Source organism: Carettochelys insculpta, chromosome 1, assembly GCF_033958435.1.
Source record: "Carettochelys insculpta isolate YL-2023 chromosome 1, ASM3395843v1, whole genome shotgun sequence".
NCBI lineage: Eukaryota > Metazoa > Chordata > Testudines > Carettochelyidae > Carettochelys > Carettochelys insculpta.
The window spans coordinates 169,290,396-169,313,232 of record NC_134137.1 but is presented as its reverse complement, the minus strand read 5'-3'; the positions used below and the strand labels follow the sequence as shown (position 1 = coordinate 169,313,232).

General features: G+C 51.0%; 1 long non-coding RNA gene across 3 annotated transcripts in view; it reads left to right on the top strand.

Annotated features, from left to right (window-relative positions):
• Positions 1-12,735, top strand: part of LOC142006888 (uncharacterized) — a 157,783-nt gene extending 145,048 nt beyond the window's left edge. For 2 of the 3 annotated variants that reach the window (XR_012643844.1, XR_012643845.1), the window contains one exon: positions 12,500-12,735. This is a non-coding gene — a long non-coding RNA (uncharacterized LOC142006888). Of the gene's footprint in view, positions 1-4,841; positions 4,947-12,499 lie in introns of all 3 variants that reach the window. The other variant, XR_012643846.1, reaches the window with a different exon arrangement.
• The last annotated feature ends 10,102 nt before the right edge of the window (positions 12,736-22,837 follow it).

Genomic DNA, 22,837 nt, shown 5'->3' with positions numbered 1-22,837 from the left:
CATGTGCTTCCCCTGCAGGTCGTCCACGCCATCAACGCCCTGCTCCTCCACAGGCTCGTGAGGCTTGGGGACCCGGATGCCGCCATTGCGGGCTTTGCCACCCTGGGCTTCCCCAGTTGCTTCGGGGCTCTGGATGGGACTCACATCCCCATCCATGCCCCGGAACACAGTGGAGGACGCGACAGAAACCGGAAGGGCTACCACTCAGTGGTACTCCAGGCCTTGGTGGACAGCTGGGGCCGTTTCCTGGACATTTATGTGGGCTGGCCTGGCAGCACCCACAACACCCGGGTATTCCGGAACTCGGGCCTGTGCCGCCGGCTGGAGGCGGGGACCTACATCCCCCAACGGGAGATCCCTGTGGGGGACACCACCATGCCCCTCTGCATCATCGCAGATGTGGCATACCCCCTCTGGCCCTGGCTCACGCACCCGTACACGGGCCACCTGTCAGCCAGCCAGGAGCGCTTCAACATGCGCCTGAACCATGCTCACCAGGTGGTGGAGCGCACATTTGGCTGCCTCAAAGGGCGCTGGAGGTGTCTCCTCACCCGCCTTGATGCGGGCCCCACCTACATCCCCCAGATTGTGGGTGCATGCAGCGCCCTACACAACCTGGTGGAGAGCAAGGGGGAGGCCTTCTTTCAGGGCTGGGCTGTGGAGGCTGGCAGGGCTGACGTGCAGCCACCCGCTGCCCCCAGTCGCCAGGTGGACCCCGAAGGGACCTGGGTCTGGGAGGCCCTTCGGGCCCAGTTCGATGAGGCTGCGGGGTGAACGCTGGCAGGCCCCCCACTGCACCCCCTCCATCGTCCACAACACTCTCTGCCCTTACGCCCACACCACAGAGCACCCAAGAGCACCCCCCCACAACTTTTCTTGTAAAAATAAAAGCAGACAGTTGTTTGTCAACTCAAACATCTTTACTGGAACTCTTATTATTATTATTATTATTATGAACAAGACAAACTATGTACAGGGGAAATCTAACTGATAAATATATATACATTATAAAAATCAGGATAACATGAAAAGGGAAGACAAGGAAGGGGAGAACTATTTACGTGGGGGGGTAAGGATCAACATAGTAATGGGTCACAAATACAAACTATTTACAACAAAATAACAATAAACTGGGGGGAATATATACAAAGGGGGAGGGGGGGCCACGTCCTGGGCCCCATGCCCCTACAGTCCAGCGCTGGGGGTGGGTGGCCGGGATCCCTGCCTCGGCCACAGCCCTGGCCGGGGCTGGCTGGGGGCGGGGCAGACCAGGAGATACGGCCGGCGAGTGTCAGCTGGCCCCAGGTCCTCCTTGGCGGAATGGCCCTCGGTGGTGGGTGGCGGTGCGACGGTGGATGGCGCAGCGGCTGGAGCAGCGGGTGGAGCAGCAGATGGAGCAGGCAAGGCGGGCACTGAGGTGGCCGGCCGGCCTGGGGGGCTAGGGAGTCCGTGATGCGGTTGAGGGTCCGCATGTAGGCCCCCCATGCCTCCTGGCGCCAGGCCAGCGCCCGCTCCTGCAGCTGGAGGTGGCGTTCCTCCACCGCAGCAGCTGCTCGGTGACCTCCAGCTGCCGACGGTGGAGGGCCAGCAGCTGGGGGTCTGTCGCCGTTGGCTGGTTGTGCTGCGTCCGCCGTCTTCCCTGCCGTGGGGCCAGTCGGTGCTCCGCCGAGGGGCTGGCCTGGAGTGATGGCCCCGGAGGGCTTTCCGGGACCACTGACGCCTCGCCGGCGCTCTCCGGTCCTTCCGATGGTGCAGCTGCAGAACACAGGAGGGGGGAAAGAAGAGTGGAGACAGCCGTTAGTGTGGGCCCCCAGACATGGCCCTTGTCCCGCGACCCCTCTGCTGCAGGTTCCCCATCCCCGTCCCCGGGAGATGCTGCTGTGATGGGGTTCTGGGGTCCCCCTGCACTGCACCCCGTCCGCTGGCAGGAGTGACTCTCACTCAGCAGGTACAACAGGAGGTTTATTAGGCAACAGATGCCCAGTTTCTCACAGAAGCAACAGTACAGCAGTCAGAGACGGTCCTTCCAACCCGTCCTGGGGAGAAGACCCCGAGGCGTGCCCCTCTGGGGTGTAGCTTTCCCCCTCCTCAGGCTGGCTGCCTTCTAGCTCTCCCTTCCCCTAGCATCTAACTGCCACCCCCGATTCAAACCCAGCTCGGCTCCTCCCTCCTCTTTGTTCAGGGCAGAGGTGTAACCTGCCAGTTGTAGCCCCAGGATCATCCTTAGCCACTGGGAGCTGTTCAGCTTGTTTCTCATATCTAGCCTGAGTCTCGCATTTGCACTCCCCCCACTCCATCACATGCTGCTGCTGCTGGGTGTCCCACCCCCTCCCCCTGGGGGACCCTAGAGGTTCCGCTCCCCCCAGCCCCGGGGATAGGGCATGGCACTGTCGTGCTGGGGGGTGCAGGGGCTGATGCACTCTTCTGAGGGCCATGTCACTGCTGTCCTTGGGGCCATGGTCATCTGGGCATGTGGAGGGCCCTGGCAATATCTATTACCCCCGCCCCTCAACCCCGGGGGTGTGCACCGGGGGGGTACATACCTGACGGTCCACTCACACGGTCGGGGGACACCCGGGGGGTGGACGCCCAGCTGGAGCTCCTGGATGGGAGGATGATGTGGAGGCCTGCATCACTAGAGGAGGAGTCCCTCTCCTCCTCCTCCTCCTCCGGTGCCCCGGGGATGGGCTCCTGGGGGGCCCCCCTGGTTGCAGGGCTTGCCTCTGGGGCGGACTCCACCTCCAGGGCCTGCTGGGGCTCCTCAGCCGAGGTATCAAGAGAGGCCGGAGGGGAGGAGGTGTGCCGGAGGCCCAGGATGTCCCTGAGCTCCCTGTAAAAGGGGCAAGTGACGGGGGCAGCCCCAGATTGGCCAGCCGCATCCCGGGCCTGGGTGTAACCCTGCCACAGCTCCTTCACTTTACTCCGGACATGATCTGGAGTTCAGGCAGGGTGATCCTGGGCATCCAGGCCCTCAGCCAGCCGAGCGAACGCATCCGCTTTCCGCCTCTTGCTCCCCATTACCTGGAGCACCTCCTCCTCGCTCCAGAGCCCCAGCAGGTCCCGAAGCTCGGCCTCCATCCAGGAGGGGACCCGCTGCCGTTTCCCCGCCTCGCTGCTGGGCTGTGAGCCCTGGCTCCCCTTGGGGGGCGTCCCCTGGAGGCACTGGAGGGACTGGCGGGAGGCCATCACGGCAGGTGGGGGTGTGTGTGGCTGCAGAGGAGTGTGCAGGCTATCTGCGTGTTACTGCTGCTGCCTCCACGCTCTCTCAGCTTCCTGCACAGGAAGGCAGGGGGCGGGGAGCTTTAAGGGGCCTCTCCACGCGGCCACCATTGAGCTCAGGGGCTGCAGAGAGCGTCTCTCAACCCCTAAGCTGATGGCCACCATGGAGGATCCCGCAATTTCGATGTTGCGGGACACGCAACGACTACACATTCCCTACTTCAACGTTGAACGTTGAAGTAGGGCGCTATTCCCATCCCCTCATGGGGTTAGCGACTTCGACATCTCGCCGCCTAACGTCGATGTTAACTTCGAAATATCGCCCAACATGTGTAGCCGTGACAGGCGCTATTTCGAAGTTGGTGCCGCTACTTCGAAGTAGCGTGCACGTGTAGACGCGGCTAAGGTGATACAAAGGGGACAGAAAGGGGTGGAGTCATTACTTTGCATCAACCTCACTTCTAGGGGCCAGGCTTGTGCTTGGGATAAAGAGCACTCTCTAGTAGTAGGTAGTCCGTCATGTCCGACAATGACGTCTTGAGCTTGCACAGGCTTATCGGTTGTGGACTTGCATGTGGCTGAGGAATCCAAGCTTTGAACAGCCTGGGCATTCACAGTTAGGGGCTAGGGAAATGTCCTGGCTTTGTTGGTGCTGCTGCTGCTGTTGCTTTCTTCCTCACACAAGCATCAATGAGGCATACACGTCGCTTCTCTTCCAAGTTGTCATACACGTGTTGTGTGAGAACAGGCCAGCCTGTTCGGTCTTTTGCATGCTGCTCTAGCTGATCTGGTTTTAAACCCAGCATGAGCAATGTTGGCCTTCACGCAGTCTTTATATCTCTTGCGAGGCCCACCTTGATTCCTTTTGCCCTGGGAGAGTTCACCGTAGAGGAGTTGCTTAGGGATTCCTGACTCTTCCATTCGTATGACATGCCCTGTCCAGTGAAGCCGGGCTTTCAGAATCATGGCTTCAGCGCTCGTGGTTCTTGCTCTGTCCAGGACTTCCAGGTTCGTAACTCTGTCCTGCCATCGAATGTGCAGTATTGACTTCAGGCTGAGGTCTCTAAAGTGAGGTTTGCACTCTCTAAAGCAGTATTAAAGCTGGCAAGCTGCTTCTGAGTACTTGGAGGCAGAGGGGAGCAGTACGCCACCCTGAGGGTATGGCTACACTACAAAATCAGGTTGACTTTACTGAGGTTAATATTTAGCCTGTAGTCTAGTAAAGTTGAAGGTGTATGTCCTCACTAAACATATATGGTCCATGGAGGGCCCCTCTGCTACCACCACTAACATTGACTCTAATAGTGATGCTCTCAGGGTAGCCATCCTACATTTCCTGCTGCCCTTTTGAATTCTAGGTTAGTCTCTCAATGCCTAATGGGACAAAAGCATTGTCACAGATAGTTCTGAGTACATGTTTTCAGCTTCTCATGATGCACTTATCTCCTCCCTCCCTCCTGCCCTCCCTGGTTGAAAGAAATGAAAAACAATCATTTCATACCCTTTTCCCCTGGTCATCTGTGCAGTTGTCATAACACAGCAAGCATGGACCCCACTCTGCTGCAAACTGCTGTAGTAAATATGGCAAACACTTTACACATTATCTCGTGGTTTGTCCACAGCCTGGCCAGGAGCTGCCAACCAAAGGAAGAATATGAAGAGGTCTAGTGCACAGACCTGAAGGAATCCATTGAATGGAGCAATTGGCGTATGCTGCAAGCAATCAGGCACGTTGACGCTGCATAGTTATGCAGCTGTGGGCTGATGACCAGGCACTGTAAAACTTTCACATGCATATGATAACGTCCATGAAATTTTGCAGATGGCTTATTCTCACTCTGAAGCACAGCAATACCACGATGACAACCTCCTCCGACAGTTGAAAAGTGTGTTGCAATTGCCCTGTGGAAGCTTGCAATGCCAGACCGCTACTGTTAATTCAGGAGTCTATCTGGAGTGGGTAAATCCACAGCATGGGCTGCTGTGATCAAAGTAGTCAGCACAAATCAATGCCCTTGTAGTAGGAAGCATACTAATTCTGGAGAATGAGCAGGATGTAGTGGACATTTTTGCCTAACTTTGCAGCAGGGCAATAGGTGGAACATACATTCCTGTCCTGGCACCAGACCAGCTTGCCACTGAGTACATATGCTGCCAGGGGTACTCCTCTGTCATGTTGCAGGTGCAGGTGGATCACAAAGGCTGCTTCACCAACATTAATGTGGGATGGTCCAGAAAAGTGCATGGTACACACATCTTCAGGAATTCCTGTTTTTTCAGAAAGCTGCAGAGACCAGACCATAAAGTTACCATTGGAGAAGATGAAATGCCAATTCTCCAGTTGGGTCTCCAAGAACTGGAGACCTGGCCTGCATATTGTTTCTATGAGTCATGAAGCCATACACAGGCAGCCTGGACAGCAGTAAAGAACAATCCAGCTTCAGGCTGAGCAAGTGTTAAATGGGAGTAGAATGTGCCTTTGGCCGTTAAAAAAAATGCTAGCAAAGTTTATTGACTAGGTTAGATCTCAGCAAAAGTAATATTACCATTGTTCCTGTGCGCTGCATATCTGTGAAAGTGGGAAAATATTCTGGCAGGGTGTATGTTCAAGGCTGATTGCATGATGGCCAATTAGGAGATATTAGGAGAGCACATCGAGGTGCACCGTACATCAGACGGATGTTGAAAACCAGTTTCGTAAATGATCAGACAAAGAGGTGCTTGTTAGGAATGCTCATTGCTAAGCTGCTGCCTGTTATACAAGTACTGCCCTGTAACAACCCCCCACCCCCACCCAGTGCAGCTGGCACAATGAATCAGTACCCTGTTGTTCTGAACTCATGCATTTTTATTTAGGAAATCCAGGGAACACGGAAGTAACTGAGTAGAAAAAGAGTTGTAGGTGTAGCTAGGGTCTGATGATAGAGGGTGAGGGAGCAGAAGGACACATGACTTATTACAATCACCTTGCGTAGTAATCAAAGCCTTGAGAATAAAAGGACCCATCCGTGGAAGTTGAGCTAAAGACTTCCTGGGCTTCCCCACACTCCACATTCTAGGCTGCCTGGGAGAAGAGGCTAAGGAACTTGCTGAGGAGGGTGGGTGGTTTATCAATGGGTGCAGGGACGCTCTGTTCTCTAGCTTCTTCTCTTTTCTTTTCTTTTTTGTACTTCTGCCAAGCACCTCATCAGCTGTCTTTGCTGCCCTGTGAGCCTCAACATATCATCCTGCTTCTTATGCTCATGCTCCTTGCATGCTTCCCTGCCCTCTTTTTCGCTGTGGATCACCTCTAGCGACATTCACCTCCTTGAATTCGGTTGTGCCCTGTCAATGCCGATGGATCGCGTGAGCTTGTTAAACGTTTCATCCTGTATGCCCTTTTTGTCTTCTAACCTGCAAAATCTCTAACTGCTGGAGGAGTGGGAGCAGCAGGTCACAGAACAATTGCTCTAGATGCATTGGGAAAAAAATACCAGGGGTATGCTTTCGAGAAGCTACAGTGTAAAACACAGAAGGTTAGCTCTTTTACAATGAATGGAGCCCTGTACTGCACAAAAGATGTGTGACATACAAGGCTGAATTTCTCATTTAAAACTGAGCAATAATCAATAAGCTATAACACCCAGCAGAGTTCTGGGCAGCTGAATGCTGTTTGCTGGCAGGCACAGTAGGCCATAGACTGGGAGTGCTCTTTGAAAACACGTGGGAAAGGGTGCTTGCAAACTACAGCCCTGATTGTTATTCACTTGGATGCATTTCCAAAGGGGGGATCCACAAGCAACCCTCCTTTTCCACATTGACCTGAATGTGGTGGGTGCAACAGGTTGGGGGCATAGAGGCATATAGTGCCTGGTCACTCACTCACTCACTCACACACACACACACACTGCACTAGGCTGTTGTCTAGGATTCCCTTCAAGCCCATTGCAAGCGGGGCAGCAAACCTGTGGTCATACTTTGTTGGGGATGAGCAAATGGAGGTGGATTTACTCAGCACTATCAATTACAGAACTCCCCGCATTTCATCCAGCTCAAGTGTGATATCAGTCTTCGCCAAATGGCCGAGGATGCTAGGGAATGGATGCTGTATGAATGTGGGTGGAAATCTGGACCTTATGCGGCTATGTTTTGCAGTGCAATGATCCTGGATCACTTATTGGTGGCTTCGCGTGGGAAGGTGTCCTACCATAGAGGACAGATTAAGGCAGACCTCCCTAGAAGCTTTCTGGGAAGAACTGAACGAGAGCTTTGTAGAGATGTGCAGGGAGAATTTCCTCCCTCTTTCCAAACATGCTGACAAGCTTTCCTGGAGACCTAGGGCTGTGTAGGCAGACTGGCCACTATGTTCCAATTGCTCAGGTCACAATATAATTAAGCCCCTTTACATTTAACGACTGTAGCATGACTACAAAAATGAACTTACTGGACGTATCCTCTGTATTATCAGAGTCTAGCAACAATAGGTCATGGGAAAAATTGGATCCAAAGTTGGAAAATAGGCTTGGTTGTCAGTGAATTGGATACCCTGCTTCTCTGCTGAGCATTCTCCCTCTCCTCTTCATCCTCATCTACCATGTCTTCCTCATTTTTGTCTGAGGCTGCCTGGATAGTAGCTTCAGAGTTATCCATGTGCAGTTTTGGGATGGTGGTTGAGTCCCCTCCTTGAATCCTATGCAGCTGCTCATAGATGTGGCACACCTGATGCTCTAACCCAAACCTTCCATTTGCCTCCTTTGTCTTCTGGTACACATGCCTGAGCTCCTTTATTTTCAAGGGATACTGCTGGGTTTTGCTGCCTTATCTGTTTTCCACCATGCCCTGTGCAAATTTGTCATAGTTATTGGCATTTTATCTACAGCTTTTGAGTTCTGCCTGCACAGCTTCCTCTTCCCACACATCAGTGAGATCCAGGATCTCCTGCATGCTTCATGCCGGAGCTTCTTTGTGACCCTGGGCATTCAAGGCCAGGCGTGCTGCTGGGCTCGCCACACTGGCCAAACAGAAAATTAAATTCAGAAGTTCACCAGGGCTTCTCCTGTGTGCCTGGGGGAGCAGCAGAGTTGAGAGCGCAGGTCAGAGTGGTCACATTGGAGCACTGTGGGACACCTTGATGAGCCCAAGAATATCACATTGAACAGTGCTGTGTCTGCACTATCACACATTTGACCCTTGAAGCATTCCTATTGTCAAGGTGGAGTACAGGTTGAACCTCTCTAGTCCGGCACCTTTAGGACCTGACTGGTCCCGAACAAGAGAATTTGCCAGACCATGGGAAGTCAACATTGTCTCGTATCAGAGAGGCAGCTGTGTTAGTCTGTATCTTCAAAAACAACAAGAAGTCCTGTGGCATCTTACAGACTAAGACATAACCGACCTGTTAGTCTATAAAGTGCCACAGGACTTCTTGTTATTTTTGAACATTGTCTAGCACACTACGAACACTTCCACTGCTTACTGGGCTCTTAGAAGACATTTTGGGATAAATTACAACTAAATAACAGCACAGAGCACTGAGAAGCAGGATTCGTGGCTGTAAACAAAATTTATGGGACCACAGAAAACCTGGCCACATGGATGATAAATCATCGGCCAGCCAGCTAAATTCATGCTGGATTACAGATATTGCTGGACTAGAGAGGTTCAACCTTTACTAAAGTCAATGTTGAAAGCCCTTAAGGCTAGTGGAAGGAGCCTGGTGGTGTAGACTCCTTCGTTACAAAATTGGCCTAACGTGGCTAACGTCAACCAAACTTCCTAGAATGGACCAGGCTTCAAATTGAATAACTCCTCGTAGTGTGCTGGAGCAGGATTGCTCTGCATCAGTCCACCACTGTGTGCTGAGTCTACACTGTGTAACTGAGCCCTGAAATTTACCCTCCTTTCTCATTTTAACCACTCTTCTTTGCCCAGTACAGGCTGAACCTCTCTAATCCAGCACTCTCACATCTGGCAACATCTGTAATCCACCATCATTCTAGTTAGCTGGACAACCACTTATCATGGGTGTGGCCAAGTTTCCCATGGTCCCAGAAAGTTTGTTGACAGCCATCAGTCCTGGCTGTCAGTGTTCTGTGTTGTTATTTAGCTGTAATTTACCCCAAATGTCTTCTAAGAGCCCAGTAAGACATGGAAGTGTTGGTGATGTGCTAGAAAATATTGACCTCTCGTAATCCAGCAAATTTTGTCATCCTACACTGGTCAGGTCCTGAAGGAGCTAGACTAGCGAGGTTCAACCTGTATTCTCTTGATCTCTTTGTCTTAGGAACAGAGAGGTAGCTTTGTTGGTCTATATTCTAACAAAACAAAACAGCAGTCATGTAGCACCGTAAAGACTAACAAAATGATTTATTAGTTGATGAGCTTTCATGGGACAGACCCACTTCCTCAGATCTATAAAATTTCCAGTCCAGACTCAGTCCCATGAAATCTCATCACCTAATAAGTCATTTTTGTCAGTCTTTAGAGTGCTACACGGCTGCTGGTTTGTTTTCTTTGCCTTACGGTGGGTGTATTTATGTCTTTTCCTCAATCAAAGAATTTCTCTTTAAAGTGACAGCTAGTTATACTGAGGCAATTGCACCCAGTCTGCAATTTTTTTCAGGCATGAGCACAGGCAGACATAGAAGCATTTGCACAAAACACATTAATCAGGGAGGCAGCTAGAGAAAATTAGGTTTACTGTACTGCAGTGTGGGTCAGACTTCTTTTTTGAATTCACCCAGAGTCCTTCCCAGCTCCCAAAGAAATCAGTGAAAACCCCTATTGACTTTATTGTGAGCTAGATCAGGTCAGGCTGGGCACATGAGAATTAGTTGTATTGTCAGAACCGCCAAGGAGCTTTAGTCATGAGGCAGGGCCCTATTGTGCTAGACACCGGGCAAACACAGGACAAAAGACAGAGAACGTATAAGGCCTGAGAAAGGGATGGGTTCAGTCAGGAAGAGTTTTAGGTACGGCCAAGGAGGGGAAGCTGAAGCTGAAAAGTTAAATGCCATAAATGATACGTTAGTGTCAATGTGATCATTGCCCCCCCGATCTGCGGTGCGTCTACTTCCTGCGGAAGGAGGACAATTTTTAGAGCATAATTAGCAGGGTGCTAAATATTTTCTGCTCACTACAACACATTTTATTTCCTAATTCTCATTTAGAGTCTGCTCCTTGTGGGAGGAGAGGGGTGTGGAGTATCCTCAACACCTTCCAGGGTTAGGCCCTGATGTGTTTTACTTGAAAATAGGGGGAGAGTTTTGGGTGGGGGCTGGGTTTGGTTTTCACTAGTAGAGGGAGACAGTTACAGTGGGCACGAAGTAAGCAGAAGCGTTACAGAAAAGGAACAAATAGCCAGTGCAGGCAAGAAGCAGAGGAGGAAAAAGAAGTGATGAAAGAGTTTAGGAGGAAGACAGTCTCAGAACACTGTTTTTAGTTTTTTCTCCTCCATCAGCACTATATAGAAACAGACTTTTATGAAACACCCACTAAAAAAGTCTAAAATTAAAATCACAAAATCCTGGAGGTATGAAATAAGTTGCTACTTCAGAAATATTCTCAAGGGCTCCCCCTTTCTCTCCCATTTGCAGCACATCATCAAACCTCTGAGTTATCCTGGGCAGCACTGAATGTTTGACTAAGAGCACAGTTATGTCCAGCAGCTAAACAAAGGGCTAAACCAGCATCCCTAGCCTTCCACTAGAGCAACATTTTAAAAACATACATTGTGTTTACTCCCAGCCACAGGGTAATTTGAATGCTGGGCAAACTATCTCCATGACTGGAAAATAGCAACTGGAGCAATGGTTGAAAATCCTTCTGGTGGTTCTTCCAGAGTGGGTGATGGAATAAACTATACCAAACTGCTGGATGGGAGAGAAAAGTGGAAATCCTTGCCCTCTTGAATTCCAGAAAACAGCCCAGAATGGCAAATAGCACAGAGTCTGCTGCACCTTTTATTTTTCCCTTAAAGACCCTATGTAACTTTGGCAAGAATTCATGAAACTGGCAGTCTACAGCATCCACTTAGAGGGAATACTTCAGACATATAATTTGCTTAACATGTCCTTAAGTCGTACTGACTTCACTGGGATTTAAACACGTGCAAATGAACAGGAGCTACATCAGGCCCTAACAAGGGATTTTATTTGAAATACAGGACAGATGGACACCCTGCCCCTGGATGCGATCACTCTATGAGAAATGAGAGGACGGGCACAGGAATGAGGGGTGTAGGGAATGATGCAACACCCCCACTTTTCACGCAGGGTCCCACTTGCCAGCTCTGCGTGGGCGGCTCCACTCGTGGCTCTGCACCTGTTCCTCTACTGTGGCCCCAGCTTTGTCCTCCTTACCTCTGACTGGGTTCCCCACCCAGAGAGATGGCCCACCTCCTGGACCCACCCAAGGGGGATGGGTAGACAGGGGTAAAGCAGTTGGCTTTCAGCACCCCACCACCCTCCCCTGTTAAGAGTGTTCCAACAACACTGAATGAGAGCACCATTTTACCTTGGCAAGTTTCTGGTTTGTAACATTCCCACAAAGAGTGGTCTTGATAGAATGATCTTTGTCCTCAGCATTACATCACCATGGCCGTGTCTACACTAGCCAAAAACTTCAAAATGGCCACGCAAATGGCCATTTTGAAGTTTACTAATGAAGCGCTGAAATACATATTCAGCGCCTCATTAGCATGCGGGCGGCCGCGGCACTTCGAAATTGATGCGGCTCGCTGCTGCATGGCTCATCCAGACGGGGCTCCTTTTTGAAAGGACCCCGCCTACTTCGAAGTCCCCTTATTCCTATCTGCTCATAGGAATAAGGGGACTTCAAAGTAGGCGGGGTCCTTTTGAAAAGGACCCCCATCTGGATGAGCCGTGCGGCAGCGAGCCACGTCAATTTCGAAGTGCCGCGGCCGCCCGCATGCTAATGAGGCACTGAATATGTATTTCACCGCTTCATTAGTAAACTTCGAAAAGGCCATTTGCATGCCCATTTCAAAGTTTTTGGCTAGTGTAGACATGGCCATGATGAGAGATATCCATTTCTGTGGCTATGATGGAAAATTGATTGCAAGTCACTGGATGCTTTCCACTCTCACTGTAATAATAGAGTAAGATCATTTATCCAGACAGATGTTCATGTACTATGGGTCAGTGCTCTTCCTTCCTGGAGCATGAAAGTCAATCAGCATTCATGGTGTGGCTGGTGGCATTAGGGTTTCTGTCCCATAAGGTCTCTAATATCAAAACCATCTTTTAACCTCACACAATTGTTTTCTTGTTTGTCATTTCAGAGTTCCTCTTCTGATGGGATGATGATTTACTGTCAGAAAGAAATAGCACCATGTGATTAAGGGTTGTAAACTGTGATGCTGTAAGTAAGGTCATGTTAATCTTCGGACTATCAACCTCAATGTTGTGGGGGTTAATAAATGGGCTATAAACACACAGCCAAAGTGAAACTTGTCTTGAATCCTGAGGAGTGAAATGTCTGAATTAAAGGACCTTACAAAAATAAAACAGGAAGCTAATTTTGGATTCTGTTTTTCTCCTTTCAGTTACATGACATAAATCCAAATTTGATTTAAAAGATTAATTAATTAAGCATTTCTGGGTAACCATTTGTTTCACAATACAATGAACATATATCTGTGATTATGTTAGTAGTCTGGGTGATTGGAGCACTACATCAACACTTTTTAACAATGTGCGTAACAGATCTTTGGATGTACAGCTAAATATGATATTCATATTTTAGACCCTGAGGGAAAAGCTAAGTTTCCTCAAAAACTCACTTTAAAAGGTTATCTATGGGTTCCCAATTGTATAGGTGCCATTTCAAGTGGATTTACAAAAAGCGCCTGGAATCTAATTTAATTATTGATGAAATAAGAAAGTTGTCACTGAGGTATGACTTTTGGGTGTGCACAGAATCATAGCATCATAGAACAATAGAGCTGGAAGAGACCTAAAAAAGCCATCTAGTCCAGCCCCTTGCCCTAGGCAGGACCAAACCCATCAGATCAGCCCACCCAGGGCTTTGTCGAGGCGAGACTTAAACACCTCCAGGGATGGAGACTCCAATACTTCCCTGGGTAGACCATTCCAATGCTTCACCACCCTCCTAGTGAAAAAGTTTTTCCTAATGTTCAATCTGGACCTTCCCAACCGCTACTTGAGACCATTGTTCCATGTTCTGCCATCTGTGACCAATGACCACTATTCACTGCTTAAAGTGCTGCACACATTTTGTATGCTGACAGATCCAGTGTTTTCCTGCTACTCAACTTTCCATGGTGCATTGTAACAGGTGACACCATGATCATGGAGTTCACACATCACTGCCAAGCATCCATCCCCTTCCACCTATGAGGGATGGGAGATTAGCCTTTCACTCGGATGAACATTGCCTCAGTGGCCAGCATTTAATAAGAAGGACTTGTCTTTGCTTCCCTGCATTTATTTAACCAATTGTTTATTTTTAAACCTGTGGAAGACTGGCAGTGCTCTCACTGGAATAATACAGGGTTGTCAGCGTTTGAAATCACAAATTATCCAGAAATTGTAATTTTTTAAAATTTATCTATATATAGAGATTTATGTCTTCTACACCAATAGACCTCCTCCCAGGTTCTAGGCACCCTTCACCACTGATGTTTACTATGTATATGTAGCAGACGCTAAGAAGCACAACTTTTGTCTACTTTAATATTCCACAATATTCTATATGATGTCAATAGACCAGACTGGTGGCTGCAAACAAACTTTATGGGACTGCGGGAAACTTGTCCATATCCATTGTAATGAAAATCATGCCTGATTACGGAGGTTGCCAGACAAGAGTTCTGGATTAAAGAGGTTCAGGCTGTACAGTAAATTAAATTAATTCATGCTGCAACTCATGCACATTCAATACAGTCTAAACACGTTCTTATAATCCTATTAGCTATTTTGCTAACACAGATGAGCCAGATTGATTCCAGCAATGCACTTGTCAGTATTCAGTTCAGAAATGGAGATTTTGGCATGAGTGGGCAGCTGGTTTGCCAGCGTCACATAATCTAACTGGTATGCTTTGAGAGCCAGCCAAGCCTAATTAAAAGTGAAGCCCCAGTTGGGAAGAGTTGGGTGTTGAGCATAAGGGGAGGATATTCTGAATGAGGAGGCTGCAGCAATAGGGGGACTGGTTGTTTGCAAGGGGAAGAAAGGCAGAGACTCTAGGCTCAAGAGAAAGGCAGATGTACAATAGTCCTAGGGGAGGGCTATGGGAAAAGGCCTGAAGGAAAGTTGTTAGGTAGAAATCCAGTGAGGAGTTTGATGGATCAGACTTCAGATGCTTTCTACAGAACCTTTTGTGTGGAATGTAGAAGAAAGAGAAAGCCTGTGTTCCTCTACCTTTCACCAGAGATGGTGGTATACACCCTGACACGAAAGCACGGACCTCTGAGCTTGGAACTGGGACCTCCAGGGAGAGTCTTGGGACACATTGCATTGCACAAGGACAGAAGGATGACTCTGCAGAACTTGGGAAAGGGTGACATGTCTACGGAGGAGCAAGCCTGGGCAAAGAAAATGAGATACAATTATTGGTGTTTTGTTTATCAGACCCTGGAAGGGTTGGGCCTATATTTGACCTGCCAAAAGGCTGAGTCAGAAGAAGAAGCAGGGCTGGTACAGGTATTGGCAGGGGTTGCTGGGGGAAAAGAGCTGTGGCACCTAGCACCAGTGTTGAGTCAACCCTTTTGCCCAGTCAGATGCTAAATGTTTCCCATGAGTTAGTTGCACAGAGCAGCCAGAATAATGGACATGGTTTTGCCCTGTATTGTTACTCTGGAAATGGTGCTGTGGTCCCTGCTTTTCCAAGAGGGATGGGAAAACTATTGATTACTGTGAAAGGGACAGACTCTTGGGTTTAACAGGAGGATTAGGTCACTGCAGCAACTTTACAGTGCTGGGCACTCGAAATGTTAGGAACCAGTGAACAGCTGAATTGAAGGGGATGTTAAGACAGATGCAGCTTCTGATATCAGGTACAGAGGGACTCTGCTGACTTATTTAGGCAGGGTGACAGGTCTTCCTCTTAGTATGCAATGTAGAAAGTGGTTGGTATATTTGGGGCATCTATTTATATACATGATAAATTGTCTGATGTTACCAGAGTAATTAAACTGATTACTAAGCTAAGAACACGTAAGTGAAGGTTGAAAAGATATCTGAAGGCTCTTAAAAACCTAGCTCTAAGAGCTTAGTGCTACAGTGATGGGTGATAGGAGAAACCACTAACATTTTAAGATAAAATGCCAATATACTGTGCTTCCTGCCTCAGTTATTGGGCTTCTTGGAAGGAGTGTGACTGCACTAATCTGGGCAAGTATCAGCGATGTAGCCATATTAGTCTGTATCTTTGAGAACAACAAGCAGTCCTGCGGCACCTTACAGACTAACGGATATTTTGGAGCATAAGCTTTTGTGGCCAAAGACCTGCTTCATCAGATGCACAAAGAGAGCAGGAGGTGATCAGGAGGTGTTGCAATACTCAGGCTTGGTTGAAAGGAAGACACTGCAGAACCTTTGGGGTTACCATCCAACAAAACAAAAATAATTACCAGGAAATTAGTAGCTGATGAAGGCGGCGGTGAGTAGGAGCGGATGATTTATATACTGCCAAAGCAGAGTGGAATTCATCTTTTTCATTCTGTGTTTTGGAAATATTTCACAAGGAAATCGTCTCCATTCTCTAGTAGCTGGAGATGCACAAAGAGGATCCAATTCTCCAGCTATAGTTAGCCTATAGCTCAAGTAGCAAGTGTGGTGCTTATTATTGTCCTTGGTTTAATTGCTAGTCAAGAGAAGTGGCGAATACTATCGCTAAGGGGACCCAGGAAAGAGGAGATGGCTGAAATGCACTGTTGTTGATACTGTCCAGCAATAGGAAGCAAATTTTGGAAATAACTGATGTGAATTAACACAAGATCCTTAACGCAATTTTATGCAGGTTTTCCTCAGACCTAAGTGCCCCTGCACAATTCAGGAACATTTAATCTCTTAAAAAACATTTTGCTTCTGAGTGACAATGCCAAGGATATTGTTACTGGAGCTGGCCAGAAACAAGAATTCAGTTTTGCAGCCATGAAGTGTTTTTGGTCTGCACTGGACTGGAACTTAAATCTTTTAATTTTTTGCAGGGGGAAGTGGAATGAGAATGAGGCCCACTTCCCCCAGAATAAACAACAACCTGCTGGCTAAAGCACTCATGGAGAATATGGGAGATCTAGACAGCCTCTGCTCTCCTTTTTTCAGAGCAAGGACTTGAACCCCTAACCACCAAGTGTTAAGTCAGTGTCACTCTCGCTGTCTTCTGTCCAATGAACATTAAACTATTTATACAAACTGGAACAGCTCTAATGGGGGAGAGTGAGAGTCATCCTATAACCCAATCACCAAGGCACTTGGCTGGTGTGTGAGAAACCCAAATTGAAGAACTCTACCTACCTTGTAGGTACTTGAAACTGAGTCATCCACATCCCTGGTGACTTCCCTAACTACTGGGCTATTAGCTATTTTGGGGTTGGGCCCATGTATAAGTTCCATCCTGGATCAATGAATTTCTGTGAAAACTTTCAATGAATTGGCATTTATTGATATTAAAATAACTTTTTTTTTTAAAAAAAAATTGATAATTATCTGGTTAGAGAAATAAGGTCTGGTGTAACTACCTATAAGCAAAAGGAAACTGACCTTAATAAAAACATCCTGAGATCCCATTTGTTCAATACATGGTTGCATTCACTAAAACCCTGAAAGACACTAACTTAACATTCTAGACTACTACCTACCCTACATAGGATTTAGGTTCCACCTTAGCTGGAAAAAAGCATTTCAACAGTATCTTGGTGAACCTCTTATTCAGTGGAACTGCGCGCATATGTTTCAGGGATGCCTGATGGTACAAAAATGTATGGAATCCATGCTAGTGAATATTGGTCCCATAAAACTTACGTGTCACAGCTATAAAAATACCATATTGAGACAATTGAAACAGTATGCAAAACTTGGCACAAATAGATGGATGATAACAGTATCTATAACAGCATTATGTGTGAGAGTAATAGTAAACGTAGGAATGTATACATTGCAACGCAATAATACAATATGGCTATACTGTGAATAGTAGGGTCATTTTTTATGTTAACACATGCTGCCAGCACTGATACTCCTTTGGGGTACAGGGTCTTCTTTCTCCTTGTCCCTTTTACCTTTGCCGTCTCATTTTTAAAGAGAAACAAATGATCACGAAATGGACGCTCTACACAGGATCAATAAGAATTTTCAGGTTACTTTTGTTCTCAGTTCTCTAAGGTCCGTAAAGGTAAAATATACTATCTCCTTCTCCCTCAAAGCATTTACAAACCCTGGCTAAATGGGATCTGTGGGAGGAACTACGTAGAGGCTGAGGGGACGGCATTTACTAACTTATGGGCAGGGTGCTGGACCCTCTGCAGTGACCAGTCTATTAACTCAGCTCATTCCTATGTGGAGTTGGTGGTTACAGAATCTCTAATTGTAGTCCCAGGATGTTGTCTGCTGCATGAACACAGGGCAGTTAGATAAAAACATGCTCTTAATGGAAGATTGCAACATAACCTTATTTATTTCTTGGCATAGAGACTAGTATTATTCAAGAATCAAAAAACAGAGGGGGAAAACCCAGGCTGCCCCTTAAGGCAGCAATGCACAAGCTAGACCCCAAATTCTTTGCTTTAAGTGGACTCATTTGAGACCTGAACCCCATAAGCAAGACCAGAAGCCCCCATCCACTGCTTTAAAGATGATAGCTTGCAATTCCAACACAGTCCTGAACACACTACAGCTACGTCTACACGTGAACCCTACATCGAAGTAGCCTATTTCGATGTGGCGACATCGAAATAGGCTATTTCGATGAATAACGTCTACACGTCCTCCAGGGCTGGCAATGTCAATGTTCAACATCGACGTTGCGCAGCACCACATCGAAATAGGCGCTGCGAGGTAACGTCTACACGCCAAAGTAGCACACATTGAAATAGGGGTGCCAGGCACAGCTGCAGACAGGGTCACAGGGCAGACTAGCGCTTTCGGGGCAACAGCTAGGCGCTCCCTTAAAGGGCCCCTCCCAGACACACGCAGCCTGCACAAAACACGGTCTGAAGAGCCATAGGCACACAGACCTTGGGCGACGCAGTCATGGACCCCCAGCAGCAGCAGCAGCAGCAGCAGCAGCAGCAGCAGCGAGAGGTCCACCCAGCCGCCCCTGCAAGAGCAGGGCTCACCCTGCTCCATGCCATGCGGGAGGCAGCTGAGCACCTCCTTGCCACACCGGAGGAGGAGCAGCCCGCAGGGGAGCAGGACTCAACCCCCAACCCTGCAGCACCCCGACCCGCCCCCCGCCTCACACGCCGCCACCTGTGGAGCTACCCCACCAGCACCGACTGGTGGGAGCGGCTGGTGCTTGAGGAGTGGGACGATGACCGCTGGCTCAGGAACTTCAGGATGAGCCGGCAGACATTTATGGAGCTGTACCAGTGGCTCACCCCCGCACTCAGGCACCAGGACACCACCATGCAGCATGCCCTCCCTGTGGAGAAACGGGTCGGCATCGCTGTCTGGAAGCTGGCCACTCCCAACAGATACTGATCCGTGGGACAGCAGTTTGGCGTCGGCAAGGCCACCATCGGGGCTGTCCTCATGGAGGTAAGAGGACCCACGGGGGGAGGAGGGGGAGGCAGCCCTGGCAGGGCAGGGGGGCCTGGGCAGGGCAGGGCCACGCACACCCTGCTCATCCCTCATTGGTGCTCTCCCATGTGCTTCCCCTGCAGGTTGTGTGCGCCATCAATGCCATGCTCCTGCACAGGCTCGTGAGGCTGGGGGACCCAGATGCCACCATCGCAGGCTTTGCCACGCTGGGCTTCCCCAGTTGCTTCGGGGCTCTGGATGGGACTCACATCCCCATCCGTGCCCCTCAACACAGTGGAGGACGCTACATAAACCGGAAGGGCTACCACTCAGTGGTCCTCCAGGCCTTGGTGGACAGCCGGGGCCGTTTCCAGGACGTTTATGTGGGCTGGCCTGGCAGCACCCACGACGCCCGGGTTTTCCGGAACTCGGGCCTGTGCCGCCGGCTGGAGGCGGGGACCTACATCCCCCAGTGGGAGATCCCTGTGGGGGACACCACCATGCCCCTCTGCGTCATCACAGATGCGATATACCCCCTCTGGCCCTGGCTCATGCACCTGTACACAGGCCATCTCTCTGCCAGCCAGGAGTGTTTAATCAGCGCCTGAACCACGCGCGCCAGGTGGTGGAGCACTCATTTGGCCGCCTCAAAGGGCGCTGGAAATGTCTCCTCACCTGCCTTGATGCGGGCCCCACCAACGTCCCTCAGATTGTGGGTGCGTGCAGCGCCCTACACAATCTGGTGGAGAGCAAGGGGGAGGCCTTTTTTCAGGCCTGGGTTGTGGAGGCCGGCAGGGCCGACATGTAGCCACCCGCTGTCCCCAGTTGCCAGGTGGACCCCGAAGGGACCTGGGTCCGGGAGGCCCTGCAAGCCCACTTTGATGAGGCCGCGGGGTGAACTCTGCCAGGCCCCCCACTGCACCCCCCCCTTCCTCCACAACACTTCCTGCCCCTACGCCCACACCACGGAGCACCCAACAACACCCCCCAACACTTTTCCTGGACAAATAAAAGCACGCACTTGTTTGTAAAATCAAACTGGTTTTCTTTGAACTGTTGTTTTAGCTAATACCAAACTATATCCAAGAACTTCTAACTATTATAAGTGAAAAATAAAAAAGTATGCATATATTTACAAAAAAAAACAGCGATTGCAAGGAAGGGGAGAACTATTTACATGGGGGGGGGCAAACGGGGGGCACAAATAAATAAGTCCAAACTATATACAAGGGGGGGGCCACATCCTGGGCCCCACACCCTATAGTCCGGCACTGGGGGTGGGCGGCCGGGAGCCCTGCCTTGGCCGCAGCCCTGTCCAGGGCTGGCTGGGGGCCGGGCGGACCGGAAGATACATCCGGTGAGTCTCAGCTGGCCCCAGGTCTCCCTCAGCAGTCTGGCCCTCGGTGGCGGGTGGTGGGGCGATGGCGGACGGCGCGGTGACGAGCGGAGCAGCGGGTGGCGCGGCGGGTGGAGCACTCAGGGCGGGTGCAGTGGCGGACGGCGCGGCATGGGGGGCCAGGCAGTCCACTAGGTGGTTGAACGTGTCCATGTAGGCCCCCCATGCCTCTTGGCGCCAGGCCAGCGCCCGCTCCTGGAGGTGGAGGCGGCGTTGCTCCACCCGCAAGCGCTGCTCCGCGACCTCCAGCTGCTGACAATAGATGGCCAGCAGCTGGGGGTCCGTTGCCGTCGGGTGGTGGTGCTGGGTCTGCCATCTTGCCCGCCATGGGGCCGGTCGGTCCTCTGCCGAGGGGCTGGCCTGGAGCGGTAGGCCCGGAGGGGATTCCGGGACCACTGAAGCCTCGCCGGCGCTCTCCGGTCCTTCCGATGGTGCAGCTGCGGAACACAGGAGGTGGGAGAGAAGAGTGGAGACAGCCGTTAGTGTGGGCCCTGAGCCATGGCCTTTGTCCCCCCACCCCTGTGCTGCAGGTTCCCCATCCCCGTCCCTGGGAGATGCTGCTGTGATGGGGTTCACGGGTACCCCTGCCCTGCACCCCGTCCCTCGGCGGGAGTGACTCTCACTTCACTCAGCAGGGTCTGACAGGAGAGGTTTCTTAGGCCACAGATGCCCAGTTTCTCCCAGAAGCGACAGTACAGCAGTCAGAGACAGTCCTTCCAACCCGTCCTGGGGAGAAGACCCCAAGGGCTGCCCCTCTGTGGTGTAGCTTTCCCCCTCCTCAGGCTGGCTGCCTTCCAGCTCTCCCTTCCCCTAGCCTCTACCTGCGCCCCCCCCGCCGATTCAAAGCCAGCTTGGCTTCTCCCTCCTCTTTGTTCAGGGCAGAGGTGTAACCTGCCAGTTGTAGCCCCAGGATCATCCTTTGCCCCTGGGAGCTATTCAGCTTGTTGCTCATGTCTAGCCTGAGTCTCGCATTTGCACTCCCCCCTCTCCATCACATGCTGCTGCTGCTGCTGCGGGGTATCCCACCCCCTCCTCCTGGGGGACCCTAGAGGTTCCGCTCCCCCCTGCCCCAGGGATGGGGCATGGCACTGTCGTGCTGTGGGGGGGGGCAGGGGCTGATGCACTCCTGTGAGGGACATGGCACTGCTGTCCTTGGGGCCATGGCCATCTGGGCATGTGGAGGGCCCTGGTCACATATCTATTACCCCCGCCCCTCAACCCCGGGGGTGAACACCGGGGGGGTACATACCTGTAGGTCCACTCCCATGGTCGGGGGACACCCAGGGGGTGGACACACGGCTGCTACTCCTGGATGGGAGGAGGATCTGCAGCCCTGTCTCAGTGGAGGAGGAGTCCCCCTCCTCCTCCTGCTCCTCCTCCTGCTCCGGTGCCCCGGGGGTGGGCTCCAGGGGGGGCCCCCGGGGTGTGGGGCTTACATCCGAGGCGGACTCCGGCTCCGGGGCCTGCTGGGGCTCCTCAGCCGAGGTGTCAAGAGTGGCCGGAGGGGAGGAGGTGTGCTGGGGGCCCAGGATGTCCCTGAGCTCCCTGTAAAAGGGGCAAGTGACGGGGGCGGCCCCAGATCAGCCGGTCGCATGCCGGGCCCGGGCGTCACCCTGCCGCAGCTCCTTCACTTTACTCCGGACATGGTCCGGAGTGCGGGCAGGGTGACAGTGGGTGGCCAGGCCCTCGGCCAGCCGAGCAAACGCATCCGCGTTCCGCCTCTTGCTCCCCATTACCTGGAGCACCTCCTCCTTGCTCCAGAGCCCCAGCAGGTCCCGAAGCTCGGCCTCCATCCAGGAGGGGCCCCGCTGCCGCTTCCCGGCCTGGCTGCCAGCCTGGGAGCCCTGGCTGCCCTGGATCCCTTTGGGGGGAGGCCCCTGTGGGCGCTGGGGGCACTGCCGGGCGGCCATCACAGCTGGGGTGGCTGTCTGTGCTGGCTGTGAGGCGTGCAGGCTGGCCGCGTGTCTGGGCTGCCATCTGCACGTTCTCTTAGCTTCCTGCACAGGAAACGGAGGGGGAGGGGATCTTTAAGGGGCTGCTCCACGCGGCCACCATTGAGCTGAGGGGCTGGAGAGAGCGTCTCTCAACCCCTCAGCTGATGGCCGCCATGAAGGACCCTGTAATTTTGATGTTGCGGGACGCACAAAGACTACACGGTCCCTACTTCGATGTTGAACGTCGAAGTAGGGCGCTATTCCTCTCCCCTCATGGGGTTAGCGGCTTCGACGTCTCGCCACCTAACGTCGATGTTAACATAGAAATAGTGCCCAACACGTGTAGCCGTGACGGGCGCTATTTCGAAGTTAGTGCCGCTACTTCGAAGTAGCGTGCACGTGTAGACATGGCTTACATGGGCTAAACCTTTTTGAAAGGTGACCACATGACTGTGGCTGTATCTACACTATGAGATAACATAATTTTAAGTCTTTCTGCCTGCTTTTACCACGTGCCTGTCTTCACTGTAAATTCCATTAGCTCAATTTATGGTGCACTAAAATCAACATAATATCAATAACATAAT